The 26,069-nt window shown below is 43.1% G+C and overlaps 1 protein-coding gene across 1 annotated transcript in view; it reads right to left on the bottom strand.

Moving 5' to 3' along the window:
• LOC137647047 (oxysterol-binding protein-related protein 1-like) overlaps positions 1-26,069 on the bottom strand; it is a 578,280-nt gene that overhangs the window by 533,273 nt on the left and 18,938 nt on the right.

The following is a 26,069-nucleotide window of genomic DNA, read 5'->3' as shown; positions in this document are numbered from 1 at the left end:
ACAATGTCGAAGTACCTTCTCTGTTGTACACGAGGAGGTGGGAGGAGCTTGTTGCCAGCGCTGGAATGGCTGGAGGAGGCAAGCTCGGAGAGCTGGACTTCAATCTTGTTCCTGGCACTCTTGACCCCTTGAGACCAGGGCAAAGCCGCACTGGCCTTCGAGGGTTTTTGAGTCCCAAAGACTCGGTCCAAGACCGTGTCTTTGCCCTCACGAGGAGGAATCTCTGGGTCAGCAAACCCATTGAGAGTCCTCATAAGGGTCAGAACCTGCCAGAACGCATGTTCTGACTCCTGCAGCTCTCCTCCTGAAGGACTACCAGCGAAGTCTCCTATCCCCAAAGGCTCTTCTTGGGGGGACTCGCGGACGTTCTCCAAATGACTGACTGGCTCCGGTCTAAGTCTTGATGAAGACTTTGGTATCGTCTTAAGAGTCCTTCAACTCCCTCCTGGGAGGGATGCAAGACTCCAACAACGACAGGGGCAGGCTCTTCTCCACTCCTACCCGAGAAGACTTTCCAGTGCGAGGTGGGGTTTCCCTCATTGGTGGGATGGGGGAACGCCTCACCTCACATGACTCCCCTGAGGACGGGAAGTCTTTGTCCGAAGGGGAGGGGGAAAAAGTCTGGGGTGGTGAGGAGGCCTGCCTCAAAGACTTACGAGGAGTCAGCTTTGCCCTCGGAGAAGTTACCACGTTTGAAACTCCTCTTTTCCTCTTCAGAGGAGTAGAAGCTGCCAAGGATTTGTGGCCTAGGTCAGAGAGAACAGGCTTAAACGCCTGCACGACCAATCTGACCAGTGTCCCAAACCAAGGCTGCGCTGTCAGATACTCCCTCTGGAGGGAAAGGGATCGACCGATCCCTGGGAGGAGTTACCAAAGGGGAGTTCGCCTAAAAAGAAGATGATGGAGAAGAAATGTCCCTGGACCTTTCTGGAACCTTCCCCCCTGCCGGCGAGCGAGCTGTTCTGCGCTTGCGGCGGGGGGGGGGATGTGGCGATGGCGACCTTGCTGCTCGTTGTATTGCAGCGTCGCGCATGGGATGGTATTGGCGATCGCGCTGGTGCTCGCGCGATGGGGAATACCCGGTGTCGAGGGCGAGGGTGCGCGCTAGCGAGCGATGGCGCGTAGGAGCGCGTGCCAGAGACAGCAGAGGGTGCGCAGAGGGTAGTTTGCGCGCTCGTGCGCGCGCGGGTGAATGTTCGCCCTCGCACGGGTGCGCAGGATCAGGAAGAAGAGCCCGTGCGAGCGATGAAACCGTTGGGCGAGCGCGCCCAGGAGAGACATCTCTTGCGCGCGGGCACGCATGTGTGCGCACATCAGGCTGGGGAGATGGGCGTGGGCGCGCAGGCCGCACGCGCATCCTCGTGGGTACGACTGGGAGACTGCGCGCAAATGAGTGCTGGCGAGAGATGGCGCGCAGGTGAAGAATGACGGCGCGCAGGTGAAGAATGACGGCGCGTTGGCGAGCGCTGACGAGCAGGGGAAGCATTCAACTTCCCTACTGCACCCAGATCGGAAGATCGTGGGCGCGCAGGAGATCGTTGGCGCGGAGAGTGCTGGCGCGTTGGCGCGCAGGAGAACAATGGCACGCAGTGGCGCACTAGCGATCAGGGGAGCGCTAGCGTGAAGGTGAGCGCTGGCGCGCTTTAGCAGGAATATCAGCCAACGGTGAGCGCTGGCATGCAGGTGACTGCTGACGCGCTTTGTCAGGATCATCGGCAGCAAAAGAGCGCTGGCGCGTAAGGGACTTATGCACCAATTTTCGCATACGCCCTTGTTGCCCCGAAGGGACCGTTGCCTGTCTCACAAAAACAGGATGGGTAGGCACCCACAGCGCATCAGCAGCCAGGAACGGTGACGGCAGGTCAGCAGGTCTGACGGGTGGAAGGTCGACATGTCCTTTGTAAGGACGACCTTCCACCGGAGGGGATCGCGAACGATCCGCAGAGAAGTCCAGGGTTGTAGCAGGAACAGTCGGGGATCGATGACGAGACTCCTCTGCGGCGGACTGCGGCGATGAAGATGAACCGAAGGGGTGCCTCCTCACACCCTTGTGAGGTGAAGGAAGGCGAGCTTTACGCCGTATGTGCCCTCTGGGGGTCGTTGGGTCAGCGAGCTGACCATCAGCAGTCCTCCGAAGAGGAGTCTCAGTGAGTGAACTCTCCCGAGGGGGAGAATCACCGGCAGGAGAGACTGTTGGACTTAGTTCCTCCCTCGAAGGTTGAGCAGAGGGAGAAACTAAGCCTTCAGCTACAGCAGGTTGATCAGTTGCAGAGGTCGGAGATACCGCATCGGAAGCCTCTGCCACCACAACGTCAACAATAGACAGAGGATCAACCTCTGCCAAAGTCGGCGATTGTTTGACAGCGGCACCCAACCGGATCATGTCAAACAAGGCTTCCGAGGAGGGCGAACCCTCAAGCCCCAAGGAAGACCAAAGCTGAAACAAATCAATAGTGCTTACATTAATATTTAATTCCTCCCCAGGGGGAGGAGGAGGAGCTGCCTCGCTATGGGAGGCAATGCCCTCTCCCGAACCCTGAGGTCGGGAAACAGAACTATGGCCTACGCTACCCTTCGACGGTCTCTCGGAAGAAACCGATCGAGCGGGAGCTTCGGAGGTTTGGATAACGGAAGAAGAGTCCTTGGGAATTTCTCCTTTCAAAGAAACCTTCGAAGGAGAAATATCCCGCTTGGACTTCTTCATCCGTCGCCGAGAAAACTTCTCCCACTGGGAGGTAGACCACTCCCTACACTCATCACACTTATTAGTTCTATCACACCGCTGACCCATACAATAAGGACAAAGGGTGTGAGGGTCCGTCTCGACCGCCAACATAAACGTACCACAAGAGCGGTCGGGTAATCCAGGACACTTGCGCATGATAGCAGAGGCCAACTTCACAAACACACCTATACAGTAGAAGAGAAAGCAAAAATGCATTAATGGCTGTCAGAGAGGCGAGGGTGAGAGCGGACATGTCCGACTACCACCCGAGCCGAAAGCAAAGTGAGCTCAATCACAGGTGTGTGTGAGGGGGAGGGGGTAGCAAGCTACCCTCCCTACCCCCCGCTAACTAGCGGTGGGGTAGTAAACCCTCGTTAAAATTCTAATGGCTCGTCATTTCAGCTATGCCAAAAGTAATAACCCCTATTCAATAGCGTGGTTTGTATGTCAGTTACGGAATAACTTAAAATCAACTGTAGATGTTACCCAATCCCACCTCGTCAGGGGGCATGGGGACGAAACGAGTATATCTCTCTATACCACATTACACAAGGGAAATGGCTTTACCTGCAGAGAGCAGAGGCCAGCTTTGCAGAGTACTGTAGGTGCTGATCCCCCAGGGAGAAGATGAAAGAAAGAGCCAGCCATTATTTGTCCTTCATCACAGACTTGACCATAGTTAAACTCTGCCCCCACCCACCCCCGCCCCCCCACCCCCATCTGCTACTTTCCCAACAAGGAGCCTGAGGTGTTTAAGCCCTTTATTGCATAGCCACCACAGGGTCAGTGGAGAATGTCTCCTTGTTCTTGTGGGTCACGTCTTGCAGGAAGTGGGTGGCGAGGGTCATTTGATGCTTCCACACGCTCACTGACAAGGCCTGCGTCACAGAGCATAGAGTAGTTTTCATAAACACTAGGGACGCACTCCTCCCCTTAACATTCTGATCTCTAAGTCTCCTCTATGAGGAGAAGGATCAGTATTCAATGCTCAGTCCATAACCTTGAGGATCCAAGCTGAGAACGTGTTCTTGGTGATCCTTCTCTTCACCTCCCCAAAGCTGACAAAGAGTTCTGACACTCGAGGACGAGTTCCAGTAGTTCTCTTGAGGTAGCACCTCAAGTTCCTCCCTGGCAAAGTAGCCGTTAATCTGGATTATTAGTCACGCTACCAAGGAATCTCAATCCAAAGGGGTGGAATCTGGGATGCGAGCAGCCAAGAACGAAGTCAAGTATTACCATGCCCATCGTCGTGAAACAGACTTTGAAGGAGGCCCATGGGATTTGCAGACTCTCTTGGCTGAAGCCAACACGAACGGGAGACCTGCCATCAAGGTCAGGTGAAGATCAGCTGCTTGATGTCCTGAGTCGTAGGGGGGCACACTTCGGGTCCCGAAGGGCGCAAACCATGTTCCACGGAGGAGGTCTCCCTTCTGACCGAGGGCAGGTAAGCTTGAGACTCTGACACAGAGTAAAGATTAATTCCTTTTGGTCTGAAGGCGAGGCTCAAGAACGAGCAGTGGCCTTCCATCGCCGAGACCGAGAGAGGCTTTTCCTCCTGAAGGTAAACAAGGAGCTCCACTATTGCTGGAGTAGTGACATCGAGGGTAAAGATACCCATTCCACGACATCAACTAGAGAACACAGTCCATTTAGCCTGGTAGACTGAAGCCAAAGATCTACGTAGGTATCCAGACATCCTCTTAGCAACTTGTAGCAAATAGGCCTCTCTGTGAAAGGAGGTGCTACAGCTTTGTGAAAGATGTTCACATGCCCTCGTGTCGTGGAGAGAGTTTTCTCGGGACTTCCATCAGCAGCTGAAAAAGGTACGGGAACCATCCCGTAGATGCCAAGCGGAGCTAAGTGGGTCATTGCCAAGTTGCGGATGATCTTGCCTTGTTAAGCACCCTTGTCCTCAAGCAGCACGGGGGAAAATGGCTAAAATGCTGATGTTGACAGGCCGTTGCTGAATGCATCCTGCCGTGGAGCCTGTGGATCCTGGACTGCTGAACAGTAGAGCGGAAGCTCGTTGTTCAGGGACGTCGTGAAGAGATCCACCATCAGGAAAACCCTCAAGGTCAGGACTTTGTAGGCCACTGGATGACACAAAGACCGCTCAGGGACCACTAACTGAGTAGTTCTGCACAGAAGACCATGAGCACATTCCTGATTGTCCAGAATGAATTGAGCTGAAAGAGAGACCAAGTTGTCTTCTGCCCATTTAGCCTACCATGCTAGAAGTGAGGCGTTGCGGAAAAAACAGGTACCGTCCTGTTTGTTCTGCATGAGCCACTGCCATGGTGTTGTCGTTCGCTAATAACACCCAGTGAACCGCCAGGGACTGATGCACAGTCAAACCTCTAACTACGAAAGAATCGGCTTACGAAATTTTCACTTCACGAAAGGAGATGAAGAATTTTATGACTTGGATCACGGAAAATATTCGGACAACGAAAGGCGGTACGAGCGGGCGCATCCCAGACGGATTTTAAAATTCGCGCGCCGCCAGCCGGTAAACTCCCTACCATCCTTCTGCGTTCCCATTGGTTATCTCCCTACTTGGATGCTAGTTACTACCATGAGATCCTGCTCTCCTATTGGTCTAACTACTGTACTGTATCCCATCGTGCATCCCTACACATTAGCGTTCCTATGTCTTTTTGTTCCGGCAGTGGTATCGTACGCATTGACTTAAGTGTTTGTGATTTCGCTTTCATAGCAATTTTACTGTACTACGTACTGTTATCGTATGTGATCCTACGATACATCATTAGCCATGGGTCCCAAGAAAGTCGCTGATGTTAAGGGAAAGAAGAGGATGATACTTTCCATGGAGATGAAGATGGAAATAATAAAGAAATACGAGGATGGCATGCGGTTAAGTGTGCTCGCGAAGGAATATGGCCGAAATCCATCTACGATAGGAACGATCCTTAAGCAGAAGGAAGCTATCAAAGCAGCAACACCTTCTAAGGGTGTGACTATTTTCTCCAGCAAGAGGAGCCACCTCCATGATGAGATGGAGAGACTGCCGATTGTCTGGATAAAGGACAAAGAAATGTCTGGAGACACTATCACCGAAGCGATAATCTGCCAGAAAGCCAGCGCCATTTTCGGTGATCTCGTGCGTACTCAGGCTGATGCAGACGCAGGAGAAGGAACATCGAAGCAGGAACCCACAGAGTTCAAGGTTTCTCGTGGGTGGTTTGAAAAATTTAAGACGCTCAGGCATTCATTCGGTGGTGCATCATGGGGAGGCTGCAAGCTCGGACACGAAAGCAGCTGAAGCCTTTGTTAAGACGTTCGACGAGTTGACCGTCCGGGAAGGCTACAGTCCCCAGCAAGTTTTCAATTGCGACGAGACTGGGCTTTTTTGGAAAAAAATGGCTAGTCGAACGTACATCACAGCAGAAGAAAAGAGGCTACCTGGGCATAAGCCTATGAAGGATAGGCTTACCCTTGCACTCCGTGCAAATGCTAGTGGGGATTGCAAGGTGAAACCCCTCCTGGTGTATCACTCCGAAACTCCTCGAGCCTTCAAGACCCACAAAGTCGTTAAGGAACATCTAAACGTGTTGTGGAGGGCTAATGGAAAAGCCTCCACAAGAAAATTGTTTATCGAGAGGATAAATATTTGTTTTGGCCTGACTGTGAAAAAGTATTTGGAAGAGAAGCGCCTCCCTATGAAATGCCTGCTGGTGCTGGACAATACCCCTGTTCACCCTCCTTCCCTCCATGTAGATATTGTACCACAATATTCATTCGTCAAAATTCTCTATCTTCCACCGAACACCACCCCTCTCCTCCAGCCCATGGACCAGCAAGTGATTTCAAACTTTAAGAAACTCTACATGAAATATCTCTTCAAGAGATGTTTCGAAACTTGATGTTTCGAAATCATCGAGAGCACAAACCTCACCCTTCGTTAATTTTGGAAGAAGCATTTTGATATTGTCATATGCCTCAAAATGATTGATCAAGCTTAGCAGGAGTTTCGAGGCGCACATTGAAATCTGCTTGAAGGAATCTGTGGCCTGATGCCATCTCCACACGAGATTTTGAGGGCTTCCACGCAGACCAAACTGAAGACGATTCCGAAAATGTTGACGATCCTGAACCTGATGCTCAATCTGAAGTTGCCGAGATCGTTACACTCGGGAAGTCCATGGGTCAGGAAGTTGATAAGGCCGACATTGATGAGCTTATCCAGGAGCACCAAGATGAACTTACGATGGATGACCTGAAGGAGTTGGAGGCCATGCGAGTGAACGCCGTTCAGGAGGGGTACAGCGGGGGTGAAGAGGATGAGCCACTGACAATGGCAGATATTAAAGAGGGTCTAGATGGTTACTTTAAAATGGTGACTCTCATAGAAAATAGACACTCAGAAAAATTTCTCACAGGTCGTGCGCTTGAGTACTGTAATGAAGTTTGCCTCAGTTATTTCAAGAACATTTTAAGAAGCAGGCAGAAACAAGCTTCTTTGGACGCATATTTTAGTGAGAGGCCTTTGGTGGAAGCAGACCAAGCGCCAGGTAAAAAATGAAAGAAAAGTGGTAGTAGTGGTGATGAAGAAAATGCGTAGTGTAATTAAATTTAGAAAACATCAAGTAAAAAAAAAATAGAAAAATAAAAAAAATAAAATTTTATTTTAAGTTTATCGTAAAGTTAAGTGCTAATATTTCCTGCCATTTGTAGATGCGTTTCCTAAAATTAAGTGTTAACGTTTTCTGTCATTTATAAATCTGTTTTGTAAAGTTAAGTGTTTACGTTTTCTGCCACTTGTACGTAAACGTTTTCCGCTGTTTTCATCCTCCTCTACCGCCCCTCACTTCGCTCTCAGACATCGCCTCACTCCAAAGGTAAGGTTCCACATTTTTGTTACATACTTTATATTTACTGTTTGCTCTAATTAAACTTCTTTTTCAGAACATTAATTTCATTTTATTATTAAATTATCACAATGCAGTACTTTTCATATATTTAGTACATTTAGGGCCGAATATCATTTTTATAATCATTTAAATGTGGTGTTTTTCTAGAGTCTGGAACAAATTAGGCTATTTACATGTAAAAGGCAACTCGCTACACTGTACACGAAAAATTCACTTCACGAAAGCCCTTACGGAACCAGTTAATTTTGTGTTGTGAGGCATCACTGTATCTGCTGTAGGGCTAGGAAGGCTGCTCTCATCTCTAGGAGATTTAAATGATTGTACCATTCAGATTCTGACCAGAGCTTGGAGGCTGAGTGGTACAGCATGAGCCCACCCTTTCTCTGATGCCTCTGTAGGGAGCGTCAAATCCGGGGAAGGGATGAGGAGGTTGATTCCTCGGAGGAGATTCTCATTTGTCAACCAGCCTCACAGGTCAGTCTTCTACCTGGGTCCAGTAGACCAGAGAAAAGGGAGATCCCTCGTGCTGCACCACATGGGATCTGGCTGCCCCTGAAGAGGTTGGATTCAAAGGAGTGCAATGCGGGGTTGATGAACTAGAGTGAAACAGTGACTCAGGAGACGTAACCACTGCTGGCTGAAAGTGCATCTTATAGAAGGAAGAGACTACAGCCACCATCCACCTTGGACTCCGTCGTTCTGAGGAAAACTTCTGCAGGCTGATGACGATGAACCCGTCTAGGAATACCCGTCCCTAATGAGGAGGCAGGGATATTTTTCAAGATTTACTTTAATCCTCAGATCGTAGTTAACTTGAGGAGTTGTCTCGGTGGTGACAAAGGTAAGCCACCCAGTCTGTTACGATCAGCCAGTCGTCCCAAGTCTCAGAGAAAGAAGCCAATCCTGTAGGCCCAGGTTGACACTAGGGTAAAAACTCTTGTGAACACCCGAGGTGCTGTCGAAACCGAAGCACTGTACCCTGACATGGTATGCCTGTATGATTGAAGATATTTCCTTGATGACGTATGTCCTAGAATCCAGAAGTGTAAGTCCTACTAGTCAAACATGCACAGGAAGTCCTGTGGACTAACATATTGTTTGACCATATACCTTCTCCTTGACGAACAGAGTTTGATGAACTAACTTGTATTAGGAGGAGAGGACAAAAAATTACCACGTAAAATGAATCTAAACTTATTAACTAACCTAAATTTCTCCTTCAGATATTTGTTTTGTAAATATATAATGTTAACAAATAAATGTATTATAAGGTATCGTGATGGTAAGTCTAAATTCAATAACAAAACTCGCCTTAGTCAACGACAGGATCTTGTTTTTGGATGCACGCTGAATAATTTTGTAACTTTTCACACATTTTAACACAAATTGGGATAAATTACACTACAGTAATCGTAAGATAAAACACGTTATCATAAACTTTCTTTGAATACCAAAATCTACTAAAAACGAATTCATAATTACACCGCCGAGTTACAACATCAATACCCGTCCTTCTCCCTTCTATATCCTATTTGGTGTTTGACAGTAGCATACCCCTTTTACCTCCCCGTAATTTTCACCAATAGTGAGTTTTATTAATTCCACGTTTTTAGTAGGTTCTGGTATTCAAATGAAGATTTTTGCGACGCGACCAGAGAACTTACTGAAGCCTACGACCTGGGAAACATGTGGCCTGACTTGGTATTGCCCTCGGGGCAGTATTCCTCCGCTAGGCCTATCATTATAGAAAATGGGAGTAGGGTAAACTACACAAAACTCTGGTCGTTTGAGAGGAGGTTCCAGGTAACTCCAACGAAAGTGTTTCGAGGTAAGTCTCTGTGTTGGAACAAAAAGATTTTTAATAATATGTTTTTCTTAGGTTTAGAGTAATTTATCCCCGTTTGAGTTAAAATGTATTTAAAGTTACAAAATGATGCAGCATGCATCTGAAAACAAGCTCCTGTCGTTGGCTTCAGCGGGTGTTGTTATTAAGTTTAGTCTTACCATCACAATACTTTATAATACAGTATAGGCCTATTTATTCGTCCACAATATTTATTGACAAGAGCAATATCTGAGGGAGTAACTTAGTGTAGTAAATAAGTTTTGATTCACATTTCTTGATAATTATTTAAAAATAATGATGGTATTCAGACAAAAGTGACTCTGACCAATCGGCTATTAGGAAACATTTCCGAGCTAAAAGGGCACCCCTACAAGTTGGTGCAAATCTGCCTCACTAAAACGAATTGTCTATTGGCCCAATCATCTCAATGGAAAAGAAGTATTGCATTATTTATAGCATTCTGGGTTAGGTTTAGGCTATGAAGAGTGGGATGAAACATAATAGTCAATTCAAGGGTCCAGCTGAGTAGGTTAGGTTAGGTTAGGAAAAATTTGTTACTGTGTGTCATAGTTGAAATAGACCTAAGGTTTATTTCACATATAACATTTACAACTATTCTGAAATTTTACCAAATAGCCTTTATGGTTCATAAGTGCAGTCTGCAGCAACACAATTAGGAAAATTTATCAAATGCTTGGAAATCTGGCATTAATAAATAATGGGATACAAAATAACTTAATCTTGGGTCATATTCTTCTTTACCATACAAGCCAATTATCCCAACAGAATTAATAAATGATACCTAATGTTACACTATTTCATTTTCTAAGTTCATTATTTACTTCTGAGAGACTGATGGTGGGTTACTGTACATGTGTTGCTTGCATTAATTTTTGTTGACTTATTGTTTTATGCAAGACAATCAATAGCTGACTTTTTGAACCAATTAAGAGCTTCCATATAATTATCCATAAGTTAACAGACGTTGTTTTACAAGAGCCAATTTTTTCCATCTGTTTCAGTTCCAACATGACTACCATCAGAAGACGTCTTCCACAGAGGGAATCACATCTATTTCCAAATTCAGTGTAATTTCATCTATTTTGGCCATTGATTATGTTTAAAACTCTTTGTTCAGTAGATAGCTATTGTTTGTTGCTTATGTATAAGTATAAAACATTCCCAAAATAATGACCAACACGATGGGCACGTGCAGCACATCCATGTAGCACTTGCTAGAACAGATGTGCAGTGAGGTAAAGTTTATATGGGAATGAAGCGAGACAGAGTGACGCAAAATCCATTTGAGCGATGTGACGAGAACCATAAGCATGGGCAAACCAGGTCAGTATTTAAAATGTGTGCAAATAATTACTTTAACACAATATTCCCAATGAAGAAAATAAATGTTCCCAGTGTCCAGTACTTTCAACTGTTCTGATGCAAACAATTAGTGGACACCCATATTTATCATATTCTAGAAGTTTTTAAATTGTTATGACTATAAAACCATATTTTAAACGGGAAACAAACATAAGACCACCACCTAACCTAAGGTTCCTCACCTAACCTTACCTAAGAGTCGTATCTTTACCTACAGTACTTACCTAACCGTGCGGGCTACGCTCCCCACTTGTTGCGACAGCCCATCTTAGACCGCCATATCCTTAGCTTAACCTAAGACTAAGTCTCAACCCTGTGTTTGCTTCCTAACCGGCTTCACCTCTGAAAAGGTGACACAAAATCATATTTCATAAGACTGTAAAACTTGCTTCATAAAATCATATTTCAGACGAAGAGAACAGTTTCCCCACGAAAAGAAAATGAAATAGACTAGTAGTAAAGTTTATACCCGTCCCAACTAACTCCATACACCTCCAATCGATTTACACAAACTATATTTATCAAATTAGTTATCTTGTGTTTTAATTATGCTTTTCTAACCATCACTATCACTGCAAATCACTTGCTTTTGATGTATTGCCACCCAAACACCGGTTTCCCATTGGGATTGCCCATGGGTGGTTTGCTCTAAAACTCGAAAGGTCAAAAACAGGTGAAACATAGGATAACGAATTGGAAAAATATATGGTTCATGCATTTGGCTACAAATTATTGTATCTTATATTTACCCCAGACAGCTCTTGCGGGCTGCCCTTGTGCAAGAGCCCGTGTCTTGCTATATGCAAGGCATTATTAACAGAACGAACGAACCCAAACAGTATCCTTATGTTGCAACAGTCCATAACTCAAGTTAACACCAAATAAAATCGAAGCTAACCGAACTAACCAACACTTGAACTGCACTTGAGTTGGTTACTATCATGTGAGGAAATACTCCAAAAAGCTTTGAAAAGGCGCTCGCCAAAAACACAAACACATAGGTAAGCTGCAAAAATTTGATTGAGTTTATCAGAGACGAACAGTGCTAAGAAGGGAGAGGATATATAACAGCTCCTCACCTATCCTCCTCCTCAGATTCCTAGACTGGGTAAAGTCTATTTGGGGTGCAGATATCTATGTTATCTACGGATACGTCCCTGATTATACACGATATCTTAGGATAGTCGTTCCAGGGGTTAGAACCCTATGATACCAGATGGTAATTCTCTTGTAATATCACTCGCAGAAATATTATACAGTAGGAAGCTGCCGGAAGGAACTTCCATCAGGACGACATGGCTCAAGCCAAAAAAAAACAATTTAGGCTCGGCCTTAAGTAGCCTAACCTAAGTTATGGACGAATCTACTTCCTGAGATAATTCAACTTGTGCATAATTATAGACGTGATCGGAGTATCCTTACGAATTATAAAAACCACCAATCAAGCAGCGGACTACACTATGCCAACTCATTAGGAAGTCTTTGACTAAGAGTACGGTAGGGCTAGCCAATGCTAGGCCTACGGTAGTTCCACTTAACAGAAGCTTAAAGGTTACCACTTCATCATGCGACCTTCTAATGCGTAAAATACTCGATACTTACATACTCTTCACTGCGTGGTACCAACAATAAGACATAAAAGCTACAACATCATGGTTAACAAGGCCTTCAGTTTAGGTTTGACTGAAAGTTAACAGTAAAACAACAGCTGATCGATGTAAACAAGGATGCGTTCGATTAATAGGAAAAAAATAATCTTGTCATGTAAAAAAAAATAAAGTGTATTGTCAAATTAAAATCTTATCTTGAATTTTAAATATGATATTATTTAATTTACCTTATCATAATGATACAGTTAAACTATTTCTTATATTATGTTTGTGTTTATACAATGAAATGCGAAGCCACGTAGTCAGATGTTAGAGCATACCTACGAACACTGTACACCGGGAGCTTTAATATCCGTTCTCTCTAAAGTTGCCAGTTCCTAAATTACTTTTTATGACGAATAATGCTACAACTGCGATGTTAGGCGCAGTTTATGTAAACACAAAATTCTAAAGCAAAGAAACTTTTAAAATATAGAAAATTATATATTTATTATAAAGCAAACAAAATATCATTAAATAAGCAACTTCATGATGATGACTAATACAGTGATGACCGATGGTTCATAGAGATAAAGCTTCATTGAATCATTATCCCAGATGGAATCTAGCCCGAAAGAGGGTTGAATTACATTCATTTTGCAATCGATGTCCGTATTGTTTCCAATTTCTATTAAGAAAATAATAAATCTACATATGATTTTCTACAGAGTGCAAATTCTTATAATTAAGGGCAAGGGTGTTTCCTTTAATACTTTTTATATGAAATAATAGACAAGGCAGGAGGGGATTCCAACTTATGTATCAGTAGGCCTATACTTAGGGGGTTATGACTGATCGTCTAAGAACCCCCACCCGGATACAAGGTCCGGGCAATCTGTGCACGCACGCACCTATATAAGCCTACTCTAACAAATGATAAATAAATAAACAATATGAGAAATAATGAACAATGGAAATAAAATATTTAAAAAAACAGTAACAACATCCAAACAGATATTTCATATACTGTAGAAACTACAAAAAGACTTATGTCAGCCTGCTCAACATAAAAACATTGCTGCAAGTTTGAACTTTTGAAGTTTTACAGATTCAACGACCCGATTATGAAGATTATTCAGCAACTTGGTCACAGTTTGAATAAAATTTCTAGAATACTGCGTAGTATTGAGCCTGTAAGGACAGTGAGACAAGCGTCACCAAGATCAACTGATACTTTATTTGTCTGTCTGTCTGTATAGATTGCCTTACCTTGTGTAAGACCCGGGCTCTTGCCTGTGGGCAGCCCGGAAAAGAATGTAATTTGAATTGTAGAGAGTTATATGTGTATAAAAGAACTTGTAACTTGAATAGGGTAATGATTTGAATGCGCACGGAAATACATAACAAGGTGCGGACGGAAACGTAGGATTACATTGGCGCCAAGTCAGATTGAAGTGCCCGCCAAAATATATGTGTTTTCTTACACTTACAAATATATGAATTATGGGTTAACAAAAACATGTCATGAAACGATACATACATCAAAATGTAGCTCTGGTAGAGCGGAATATATATACATAGGGACCACAGTGTGGCGAAGAGAGAATTTAAATAAATAAGTAGTTTGTCGATTTTCTGGACGACGAAGGGATCAGTGTCCTTACAAGTACTCCCCCCCCCCCCCCCGAGACATCGGGCGGCGTAGAGGGCTGATGATCAATCTTCGTATCTCTTCGGGCGTCGGAGGGTTCCTCTTGTTTTTGAACGGAGGGGCGCGCTGGCGGTCGGTGTAAGGATCTCTTCCTCTTGACGTCGTTTGATGATTTTTCCTTCGTTGGGCGGCTTGTTTTGTGGCGGAACTCTGGGTCTGCCAGGTCCAGCGGAGGCGGTGTCGCTTCCTTCGAGAAACGCTGGTTTCACGCGGTCTATAGAGACCCAGTCCTCTTGGCCATGGACGTCGAGAAGGAAGGCTTTCGTTGTCTTTTTAATAACCCGGTAGGGACCTCGATAAGGTCTAGTCAGTGGTTGTCGATGAGCGTCGACACGGACGAAAACGTACTTGCAGTCATCCAGGCTTTTTGGCTTGAAGTGCTTGGTTCTGTCCTGGTAAGTTTTGAGACACGGCCTGAACTTCCTGGCGATATCCCTTAGGTGATCCAGCTGCGTGTCGTCGGTTGATGAGGGAAAGAATTCGCCAGGAACTGCGAGCGCTTCCCCGTAAACTTTTTCGGCGGGCGAAGGTTCGCCGTCTGCGCGAGGGGCGGTGCGAAGGCCGAGGAGTACCCAAGGAAGTCGTGATTTCCAGTCCCCGTCGGTGCAGCTCGCCATCAGGGACGCCTTGAGGGCGCGGTGCGTTCGTTCGACCATGCCATTTGCCGCGGGGTTGTATGCCGTGGTGCTGTGGAGCGTCGTCCCCATCAGGTTCGCCAAAGCCAGCCATATTTCTGAGAGGAAAGCGGGGCCTCTGTCAGTCGTGATGTCGTCAGGAACGCCAAACCTGCTCACCCAGCTTGACAGGAGGGCTTCGGCACATGCTTGAGTCGTAGCTTCGGTCATCGGCGATGCCTCCAACCACCTCGTGGAGCGATCGATGATCGTAAGTAGGTAGCGAGCGGATCCAGAAGGGGGCAATGGTCCCACGACGTCGATGTGTATATGTCCGAAACGTCTTTTTGGCTGGGGAAAATCGCCCACCCCCGATTCGGTGTGACGGCTGACCTTGCTTGACTGGCAGTTGATGCATGACCTCGCCCATTCCCGGGCGTCCTTTTTTATCCCTGGCCAGACAAACTTTTCAGACAGAAGGCGAGCGGTGGTGCGTCCTGAGGGGTGCGAAAGTCCGTGGATGATATCGAATATTTTCCTTCTGCAGGAGGCTGGTACCCAGGGACGAGGGCGGCCCGTGCTGGTGTCGCAAAGAATAGTTACTCCTGCTGGTCCGAGGGGAACCGCACTTATCTTGAGCGCGGATGTCTCCGTCAGGTGAACCTGTGCTTCTTGGTCGGTGCGTTGTTCGGTTGCGAGATTGGCGTAGTCGATTCCCAGGTGGATCGCGTCAATTTCAATCCTTGAAAGGGCGTCCGCGACTGGGTTTTTCTTTCCTGGGACGTAACGTATGGTGCACCCGAATTCGGCGATTGATGCGAGATGACGTTGTTGTCGGGATGACCATGCGTCCGTTGATTTCGTGAAGGCGTGGACGAGGGGTTGATGATCCGTTGCAATCGTGAAGGGGGTACCCTCCAAGATGTGCCTGAAGTCGCGGACGGCGAGGTAGACGGCGAGGAGTTCCCTATCGAAGGTGCTGTATCTTCTTTCGGCGGGTTTCAATTTCTTGCTGAAGAATGCCAGCGGTCGAGGAGAACCATCGACGAGTTGCTCAAGCACAGCCCCGCAGGCGACGTTGCTGGCGTCGGTCGTTAGTCGCAGGGGCGCGTTGTCGTCGAAATGAGCCAGGGTGGTGGCATTCGCAAGGGCATCCTTCGTCCGAGCGAATGCCTGTTGCTGGGGCAAGCCCCACTCGAGTTTTTTTGCTTTTCCTTTCAGGACGTCGTCGAGGGGTGACAGGGTTTGTGCGATGTTGGGGATGAAGCGCCTGTAGTAATTGACCATTCCCAAGAACTCCTGAAGTTGGCGAATGGTCGTAGGTATTGGGAACTTCCTGATGGCGTCGACTTTGGTTGTCATGGGTTTTACCCCGCGCGAGGATACACGGTGACCAAGGAAATCCACTCCCTCCGCACCGAACGTACATTTGTCGAAGCGTACGACTAGGCCGTTCTCCTGTAGGCGCTTTAGGACAGTGCGGACGTGTCCCCGGTGTTCCTCCTTGGTTTTCGAGAATATCAGGATGTCGTCGACGTAGCAGACGCAGAAAGGTAGGTCACCCAGAATGCTATCCATTAGTCGTTGGAAGGTTGCCCCGGCGTTGCGTAGACCGAAGGTTGAGTATGCGAAGGTGTAGGATCCGAACGGCGTTACAATGGCAGTTTTCGGGATATCTTCCGGGAATACGGGGACCTGGAAGTAAGACTTGAGAAGGTCCATCTTGGTAAAAAACCTTGCGCCGTGCAACGCGTTCGTTAGGTCCTGCATGTTGGGCAGTGGGTAGTGATCGGGCGTTGTGATGAGGTTGAGGCGCCTGTAGTCACCGCAAGGTCTCCAGGACCCGTCCGGCTTTTTAACCATGTGCAGGGGTGATGCCCAGGGGCTCGATGCTTTCTTACAGATACCCATGCGTTCCATGTCCTCGAAGGCGCGTTTGGCATCCTTCAGTTTCTGAGGTGGGAGGCGGCGGAATTTGGCGTGAGTGGGAGGTCCTGTCGTTGTGATGTGGTGGTAGATGCCATGCTTGGACGGGGAACCTGGCGAGTGTCGGAGCTCGGGCTTGAAAACCTCGGGAAACTCTCGTAGGAGGTCGGCGTAGGGGTGCGTTGTTACGGCGGATACGGACTTTGTTGCAGGGCCATGTTCTAGGGCGCGAGACTGGCAGGTCCCCGTGTCGATGAGACGTCTGTTAGCGACATCGACGAGGAGTCCATGGTGGGCGAGGAAATCCGCACCGAGGAGGGGGCGATTGACGTCGGCGATAGCGAAGGGCCAAGAATACGAACGGCCCATGATAGATATCGAGGGTCTTGATTCCATAGCACCGTATGGGAGATCCGTTGGCGGCGATGAGTGAGGGAGCGTTTTTGTCGGGACCACGGTCTAGGTCGGACTTCGAAGGAGGGAACGTTGACTGCATTGCGCCGGTGTCCACCATGAGTCTACGGTTGGAAATGGTATCGAGGATACAGAAGCCAATCTTGTTATGGTTAACTGCGGCCGCGATGGTGGCAGGTGGATGCTTCTGGCGTCATCTTCTAGGGAAACTGCATGGTACTCTACATTTCTTGGCGTCACTGCCGAACTGTTGGTGGTAGAAGCACCATGCTGGGTTAGGCCTAGGGTTTGGTCGCGTCGGTTGCGGTGGTTTCTTTCTTGATAGAATGTTGATCTCGTCGTCCTCGAGGGCCATTGCCGAGGAGTCTATGGAAGAGCAGCTGCTGAAGGAGGAGAACGGAGGCGGTGTTGACGATGATGCTCCGAGGCGAGATGCTTTGGAGGCCTCGTGGAGCTTCTGAGCCCTCGACAGGAGTTCGTTCATCGGGAGCGTGTCAGCGTCTGTCAATTGGGCCCGTACGTCCTGTGGTAGGCGTCGAAGAAAGATCTCGCGAGATAAGCTAATCTCACGTCGTCGGCCGTTGCTGTCTGTTTCGGGGAGCATGAGCAGGCCGGTTAGCTCGTCCCACGCCTCGACAGGAGAGGTGTCACCCATGGGCTTGCCGGCGAGGTCCAGTACTTTCTGTGCCCTTGCTGAGACGGAGAGGGAGTAGATACCGATGAGTTTCGTTCTCAGGTCGTCGTATGAAACTTGGCCGGCCTGGACGTCGAGCCATGGGGAAATCTTGTCGAATACTTCTTCAGGTATGGAGGTGAGAACGATGTCAGCCTTGGCGCAGGAGTCGCTGAGTCTAGCGACGCGGAAGAGTACGTCCGCTCTCAGGAACCAGGAAGCGGTGTTGTGTTGAGAAAAGGGCGGCAGTTTGACTTTGGGCGTGGAGGCGAGGCCGTTGGGTGCGATGGGCGTGTTGCTTCCTACATCGTGGCCAGACGACGAGTCGGCGAAGAGGTGAGAGGTTGATATGTCGGTTAAGCTCATCCTACTGCCTTACGTTCACCGAAGTGTGGGAGAACCAAAGGCAGGTTCTTGCCTAAGGTAACGGAGTATGTAGAAGGTAGCACGGCCGTTATAAGTCCGTTAATGGCAAAGCCAAAACCGCTGATGCTACTTTCAACTCCGGGGTCACCAGTTGTAAGGACAGTGAGACAAGCGTCACCAAGATCAACTGATACTTTATTTGAATGCGCAGGGAAATACATAACAAGGTGCGGACGGAAACGTAGGATTACATTGGCGCCAAGCCAGATTGAAGTGCCCGCCAAAATATATGTGTTTTCTTACACTTACAAATATATGAATTATGGGTTAACAAAAACATGTCATGAAACGATACATACATCAAAATGTAGCTCTGGTAGAGCGGAATATATATACATAGGACACCACAGTGTGGCGAAGAGAGAATTTAAATAAATAAGTAGTTTGTCGATTTTCTGGACGACGAAGGGATCGGTGTCCTTACAAGCCTGTTGGTGGAGGCCTGAGGAGTTTTGTTGTTCAGCTGTTGATAAATAGATTAAAGTCCTAAACAAAGAGTGGGACTGGGATGGTTTGTCCGAGATGGATCAGGACGGGAAGGAGCCAATAAGTAGCAGACTATAAAGTTTATACCTAGCACTTTACCCTTCATCAGAATCACCCGGATTTGAAAGGGCTTCCTACACTCTTTGAATTATGCCCTAAGTATTTTGGTAATTGCATGCACTTTTCATTTTAGAAATTCTCTACTTGGAAAGTCACAGGCTATCCTGTTCTGATTCAGAAAGTTTAACTAAACTTGTAATCGAAGTTTGAACTATAACCATTCAGGTATAAGTTAGGCTGCCCTTGACACAAAGACCTGGGTTAATTATTATTATTATTATTATTATTATCATTATTATTACAAGCTACGCTACAACCTTAGTTGGAAAAGCAAGATGCTATAAGCCCAAGGGCTCCAACAGGGAAAAATAGCCCAGTGAGATAAGGAAATAAAGAAATAAATATACGATCTGAGAAATAATAAAAAATTAAAATAAAATATTTATTAAACAGCATCAACATTAAAACATATATTTCATAAATAAACTATAAAAAGATTTATGTCAGCCTATTCAACTTGAAAACATTTGCAGCAAGTTTGAACTTTTGAAGTTTTATAAATTCAACTACCCGATTAGGAAGATCATTACACAGCTGGAATAAAACTAAAAGAATCCTGTGTAGTATTGAGCTTCATGATGGGGAAGGCTTAACTATTAGAATTACCTGCATACCTAGTATTACGAACAAGAGATTGAATTATCTTTTAAATACTAATTACCTCATTTGCAGTCCATGTTATCTTTCCATTGGGTTTAACCCTTTCTTTCCATGTCGTGAAGAGATGAACTTCGTCCCTCACAATACGCTTCGATGAAATCGTGTGAACTGGATCATAGAATAATACTATAGTGGCCCTGTGCTGAACCGGTGGAAACCATTAAACACAGAGGTGTAATTTGGGAGGGGGAAACACTACAGTTGTAGTCTACTTATAAGTAAAAATTAGAGGTTGGACCACCTAATAGATTCAAGAAAGGAAGTTACAACAGAGGTGTTATAGATGTCCATAAATACATTAAAGAGGGACCATGGAGATGCTAGAAATGCCCTTTTGTTAAATTATAATACTTCTATTTCAAGGTATTGTAAATAACTCGTCAATTGACTTTGTGTTTCGATATCCGACTGAAGTGCCTCGGAATTCTACATCCTTTAGCATTAGGTTAATCTTAGAAATCCCAAATCACACAGCATAATTTTATTGAAAATAAATTTCAAAAGAAACTCAGGAGATACTAAAATAAATATAAATAACAACTCTGTCTCGATATCTAGTAAAGTTCGTGATCTAGGAGTATCTCTTGACTAACTTGTCTCTCAATGCTTAAATCAATAATGTAGTAAAAACTGCTGGATATGATAATTACTTTTATAAAGAAGTGCCTAGATGAACATTCTGTAAAGAAACTTTTGTGATAACCATTTATTACCAGGATTGACTACTGCAATTCCATCTACGACGATCTACCCAATGTGCAGCTTAAGCAATTACAAAACATAATAAATAGAGTAGCAACACTGATAAAAGGTATCCCACCCGATAGAGCATCACTCTTATACTAATTGAATTACACTGGCTGCCTATTGAAGAAAGAATTGAGTTTAAAATATGTGCAATAACCCATCAAGTTGTCAGAACCGGACGTCCAAAATATCTAAGAGAATAGCTACATATCATGCAGCCAACAAATCGTGTTGACACGAGAATAGTTACAGAGGGTTTCAAATTATTGGAACCAATCTATATGTCTACTGTAGGTTCTGGAGCTTTCAAATATGTGGCCCAAGAACACACATTAAGCTCCCTCTAGACATCTGAAAGACTGAAGATATTAAGGCTTTTCAGAAGAAACTGAAGACGGTCTTGTTTTCTAAGTGCTTCGATAATGTGGATTTAACGATAAACGTGCAATATGCGGTGTGAAATGCTGAATACCTGGTTATGTATAGGATAAAATGGATGCAAAGGTCCTGCAGAACGTAGGGTTCCCTTGCAGTATAGGAACAGAAAAGTAGCCCTTAAAGTAAAAGTAACTATTCAAAAGCAATATTTCAATAAGTACATTCACGCAGTACAACATGTATTCACGCACACAGAAAATCAATGGATTTAGAAACGCATATTTCAATGGAAATATTGATTTCCTTTGGATAGCCAGCATCTGACGTCACATCGCTCATTAAATAAAATTCTTGCACCTGACCAAAAATTCCGATCCAGAATATGCTCAAATAACAGTAATCGGTCGAAATGAGCGCACATTGGGCCACTGCTATACCATATACAGTATATGTATTTTTTTTTTTTTGGGAGGGGGGGGGGAAGAGTCGGGTACGCTAGGTCCTTCCGTAGTCTTGTTAAAAGGAGTTGTAAGAAGAATATTGCGAACTTGGTGCTAGAATTAACCCTGATATTTTCACATATTCTAATTATTAACTCATTGGTTCAACAAAACCGGGTTAATAGTGTGAAATAATCAATTTTAAATTCCTATCTTTTACCTCTATATAGCATAACACTAAACTGATCAATTTTTTCATGAGACTGAACTATAGCATTGTGAATCTAAGAGACAACAGCAGTATCGAACATATTCAAAGTCTTATGGCAAGCATGTAAGATATCCCTTAGCAGTTATACATGACGCAGGTTGAACGTAGCCTATAGGCCTACGTACACCAAGGTCAATACAAAAAGGCCTATATATACTTACCGTTGTATTTTCAGCGACAAGCAATATTTAGGACAACATAAATATAACGTATATGATGCTATCAATGTTCTTTTTTTAATTTAAATACAGGATGTATGTATACAATGCATCACTGCAACAGGCCGGATATGTGAGACGTGTTTACAGAAAGTGGCCTAAGATTAAGGTTTCAGACCACACAAAATTCAGCATATATAGGATTACAGTTTCAAATTTTACATTTAAATGGTCACTGGACTTAAAATTACTACAATGTGCTGAAAATGAGACCTGTTGACAAAAACTGTATACCTATGGGTACCGAAAAAAAATATTACTACGCTACCTGTGAAATGTCTTCATGTTCCTTTTATAACATTTTCTGTGTCCGTTTTCGTAAAGGTAAATTTAATAACGTACTATAGCATCATTCTAATTCCATGAAAATATTTCATGAGAGTTATTCATCCAGTCTTCTACTCAAGACTCCTGCATGAGTGAGTGAATGTGTGACGATTCCTGGCAATACGGCAAACTACTTAGTAACCTACTTACAGATGGCAGCTCGCGACTCATTTGTCTTATCGAAAGATGAAGTTTTCTTCTGCATGATTCTTCTTCACCCAAGGGGTTAAAACTACTGCACTGTAATTGGTCTATGGCCACTTTCCTCTTGGTAAGGGTAGAGGAGACTCTTTAGCTATGGTAAGCAGCTCTTCTAGGAGGACACTCTAAAATCAAACCATTGTTCTCTTAGTCAAGGGTAGTGCCTTAGCCTCTGTATCATGGTCTACCACTGTTTTGGGTTAGAGTTCTCTTGCTTGAGGGTACACTCAGGCACACTATCTAATTTCTCTCCCTTTTGTTTTGCTAAATTATTTAATTTTTTTTATGAAATATTTATTTTAATGTTGTTACTGTTCTTTAAATATTTTATTTTTCCTTGTTTCCTTTCCTCACTGGGCTATTTTCCCTGTTGGGGTCACTGGGCTTATAGCATCCTGTTTTTCCAATTAGGGTTGGAGCTTAGCAATTAATTATAATAATAATAATGTTCGCTTTAAACGCAATTTCCATTTCGTTACATTACGAACTTTCCGTTTATCCAATTCGTTTCTCCTGATAGGTCGTAATCGCCTAAGATCAGCATTCTATGATTTAAAATTACTTGTATTTTACAGTTTACTTACTTACTGATTCTATCTCTACATATCCACTCGCATTTCAGTATAATTCTCTTTCTTCAGTTATCTTCCCTCCAAATTTTAGCTCGATGTACGATAAGCTACCTTGTCGTCCGACAATTAAAGAAAAAATATGCCACGCATTAACTCAAAAGTATAACTGATAAAATCTCCTAAACATATCACAATATGATAAAGTAACCATCATCTTCGCCGGTTTGAGAAACCGGAAAGAGAGAAAGTTTTAATCAACAAATAAAGACTTTGACTATTAAAAAAAAAGAAGTCAATATGAATATTTTCTCTCTCTCTCTCTCTCTCTCTCTCTCTCTCTCTCTCTCTCTCTCTCTCTCTCTCTCTCTCTGAAATATATATATATATATATATATATATATATATATATATATATATATTTATATATATATGTATATATATATGTATATATATATATATATATATATATATATATATTATATATATATATATATACTGTATATATAATATACATGCGGGTGTATATATATAATATATATACATATACACACACACATATATATATATATATATATATATATATATATATATATGTGTGTGTGGTGTCTGTGTGTGTATCAAGCAATATGAAAAAGGGAAATTCATTTTGAGCTTTCGCATGGACCATCTCCTTCCTCTTCAAAATACAAATCTATTCTGAGATGGAAGAGAGATGGTTCCTTCAAACGCTGAAAATAAAATTTCCTTTTTCGTGATTTTCTTCGCTTTACTCGATTTTATATAAACGAAAAATTTATATTTCATATAATCTATATTAGTATATATGCATGCATACATACACAGACATAATATATGTATATATATACATATATATATATATATATATATATATATATATATATATACATATATAATATATGTATATATACATATATATATATATATAATATATATATATATATATATGTGTGTATATAAATTTCGTTTTATATAATATATATATATATATATATATACTATATATATATATACATATATATATATATATACATATACATATATATATATATATATATATATATATATATATATATATACATATATATATATATATACATATATATATATATATATATATATATGTATATATATATATATATATATATATATATATATATATATATATAATGACTTACACTGGCTGCCTATTAAAGTAAATATTAAGTTCAAAATGTGTACAACAATATCAAATTATCAGAGCCAGACGTCGAAAATATCTAAAAAAAAAAATGCTACATATTGTGCAACCAACAAATCACGTTGATACAAGAATAGTTACAGATGGTTTCCAATGATTGGAACTAAGATATGTCTACTCTAGGCCAAAGACTACACAATAAGCTCCCACTAGACATCCGAAAGACTAAAGATATTTTCAAGAGGAAACTGAAGACTTTCTTGTTTTCTAAGTGCTTTAATAATGTGGATTGGACTAGGCTATACACGAGCAATTAGAGGCGTGCATATTGTGTATATATATATATATATATATATACATATATACATATTATACATATATGTATACATATATATATATATATATATACATATATATGTATATATATATATATATGTATATATATATATATATGTATATATACTATATATATATATACATATATATGTATATATATATATATGTATATATATACATATATATATATATATATATATATAAAATATGCATGCGTGTGTGTATGCACGTCCATATGTACAATTATCATAGGTGAAATTCTCATATTTTTTATTTTAGCGAAGATGATAGGTTCGCACTTGAAAATAAAGAAAATATGACAGCTGCCTATCATGAGAGAAAAATGTTATCATGACAATTACTAAACACGGGTTAAATTCCATAAAAAAATCATGCTGGTTTATTGTAACTTGACTGAGCCAGATTAATCCAGGGGAGATCAAATGAAAATCCTGGCCCGGCCAAGAGCCAAACTCTTGAAGAGATTTATATCAAAACTTGTTTTGAAAAATCTGAGTTTTTCCCAAAATATCTGCGCAGTCTTTATTAAGTTTACCTTCTACATATACATCAGTCAATATCGTTAAGGAAAATGTGGAGCAAGTAAATATTTTCTCTTTTCGGTTAATTATAGTTTCATCTCGATGGAAGTGAGACTGGAAACTAACGTGGTTTCACTTATATGTAATACATTTATATAAGGGTTGCCGTTATAAAGTGGAAGAGTAACCTTAGGGTCTTTATTCCACATCAGGACTTTCTGCAGATTGAGGCGCATCACACCTACGCTTCTAGTAGTGTGCCCACAATCATAATAGTGTTATAGAGAGAACAATGAGAAACCTGGAACCAACCAGGAGTGAAAGATATTGAAGTCCGGTCCTACAAGCTCTAGTCGAAACCACAGACTAAAAGAATATCCGAGACCAAGCTACTTTTTCTCGCTCGTGGGAATCAACGTGATAGTATGTCAGCAATGTAATCCATATTCCACAAAACTAGTTTTATTAAATACTGCATTTATTTACGTTCCCTTAATATTTGACCTTCCAATGGTATACCATTTTTTTTATACTGTACTTGATTAATACAACTTTTGGATCTATAGAACTTCGACCATATAGCACAGCGTTAGTTGTATCATGAAGTAAAAGTTGAAAGATGAAGTAAAACAAGCGGGAACACAAAACATAGAAAAGCTTAAAAGTGGGTGCAGCTAGTGTCCAAATTGTCGCTACAAACAGTGCTCTGCGTGGGGTACACTGACGACACTAACCACCCACGGGAGTTTGGTAAAAGGAATATTATGTAATCCATAATTTGGTTGATATGTATGAATGTATGGATTCTAAGGGAAGAAAACTGCCGAAGGTGCGAAATCAATAATGTGTCTTCTATCCCAGCGATATTTTGAGGCTAGCGGATTAGAAAGTTCAAAGTTATCCGAGAGAGAGAGAGAGAGAGAGAGAGAGAGAGAGAGAGAGAGAGAGAGAATCTATATCAGGAGACGCAGTCTATTTGCGAGTTCAATAAAGTTTTTATTTTTGAAAATCAAGATAATCCTGTTTACAAGAGAGAGAGAGAGAGAGAGAGAGAGAGAGAGAGAGAGAGAGAGAGTCTTTATCAGGAGACGCAGTCTATTTGCGAGTTCAATAAAGTTTTTATTTTTTAAATCAAGATAATCCTATTTACACGTGAGAGAGAGAGAGAGAGAGAGAGAGAGAGAGAGAGAGAGAGTGTGTGTGTGTCTTTATCAGGAGACGCAGTCTATTTGCGAGTTCAATAAAGTTTTTATTTTTAAAATCAAGATAATCCTATTTACACGAAAGAGAGAGAGAGAGAGAGAGAGAGAGAGAGAGAGAGAGAGAGAGAGGGAGAGAGAGAGAGAGAGAGAGAGAGAGAGAGGGAGAGAGAGA

This window comes from Palaemon carinicauda, chromosome 9 (assembly GCF_036898095.1).
Source record: "Palaemon carinicauda isolate YSFRI2023 chromosome 9, ASM3689809v2, whole genome shotgun sequence".
NCBI lineage: Eukaryota > Metazoa > Arthropoda > Malacostraca > Decapoda > Palaemonidae > Palaemon > Palaemon carinicauda.
This window is presented reverse-complemented; position numbering and strand designations above follow the sequence as displayed.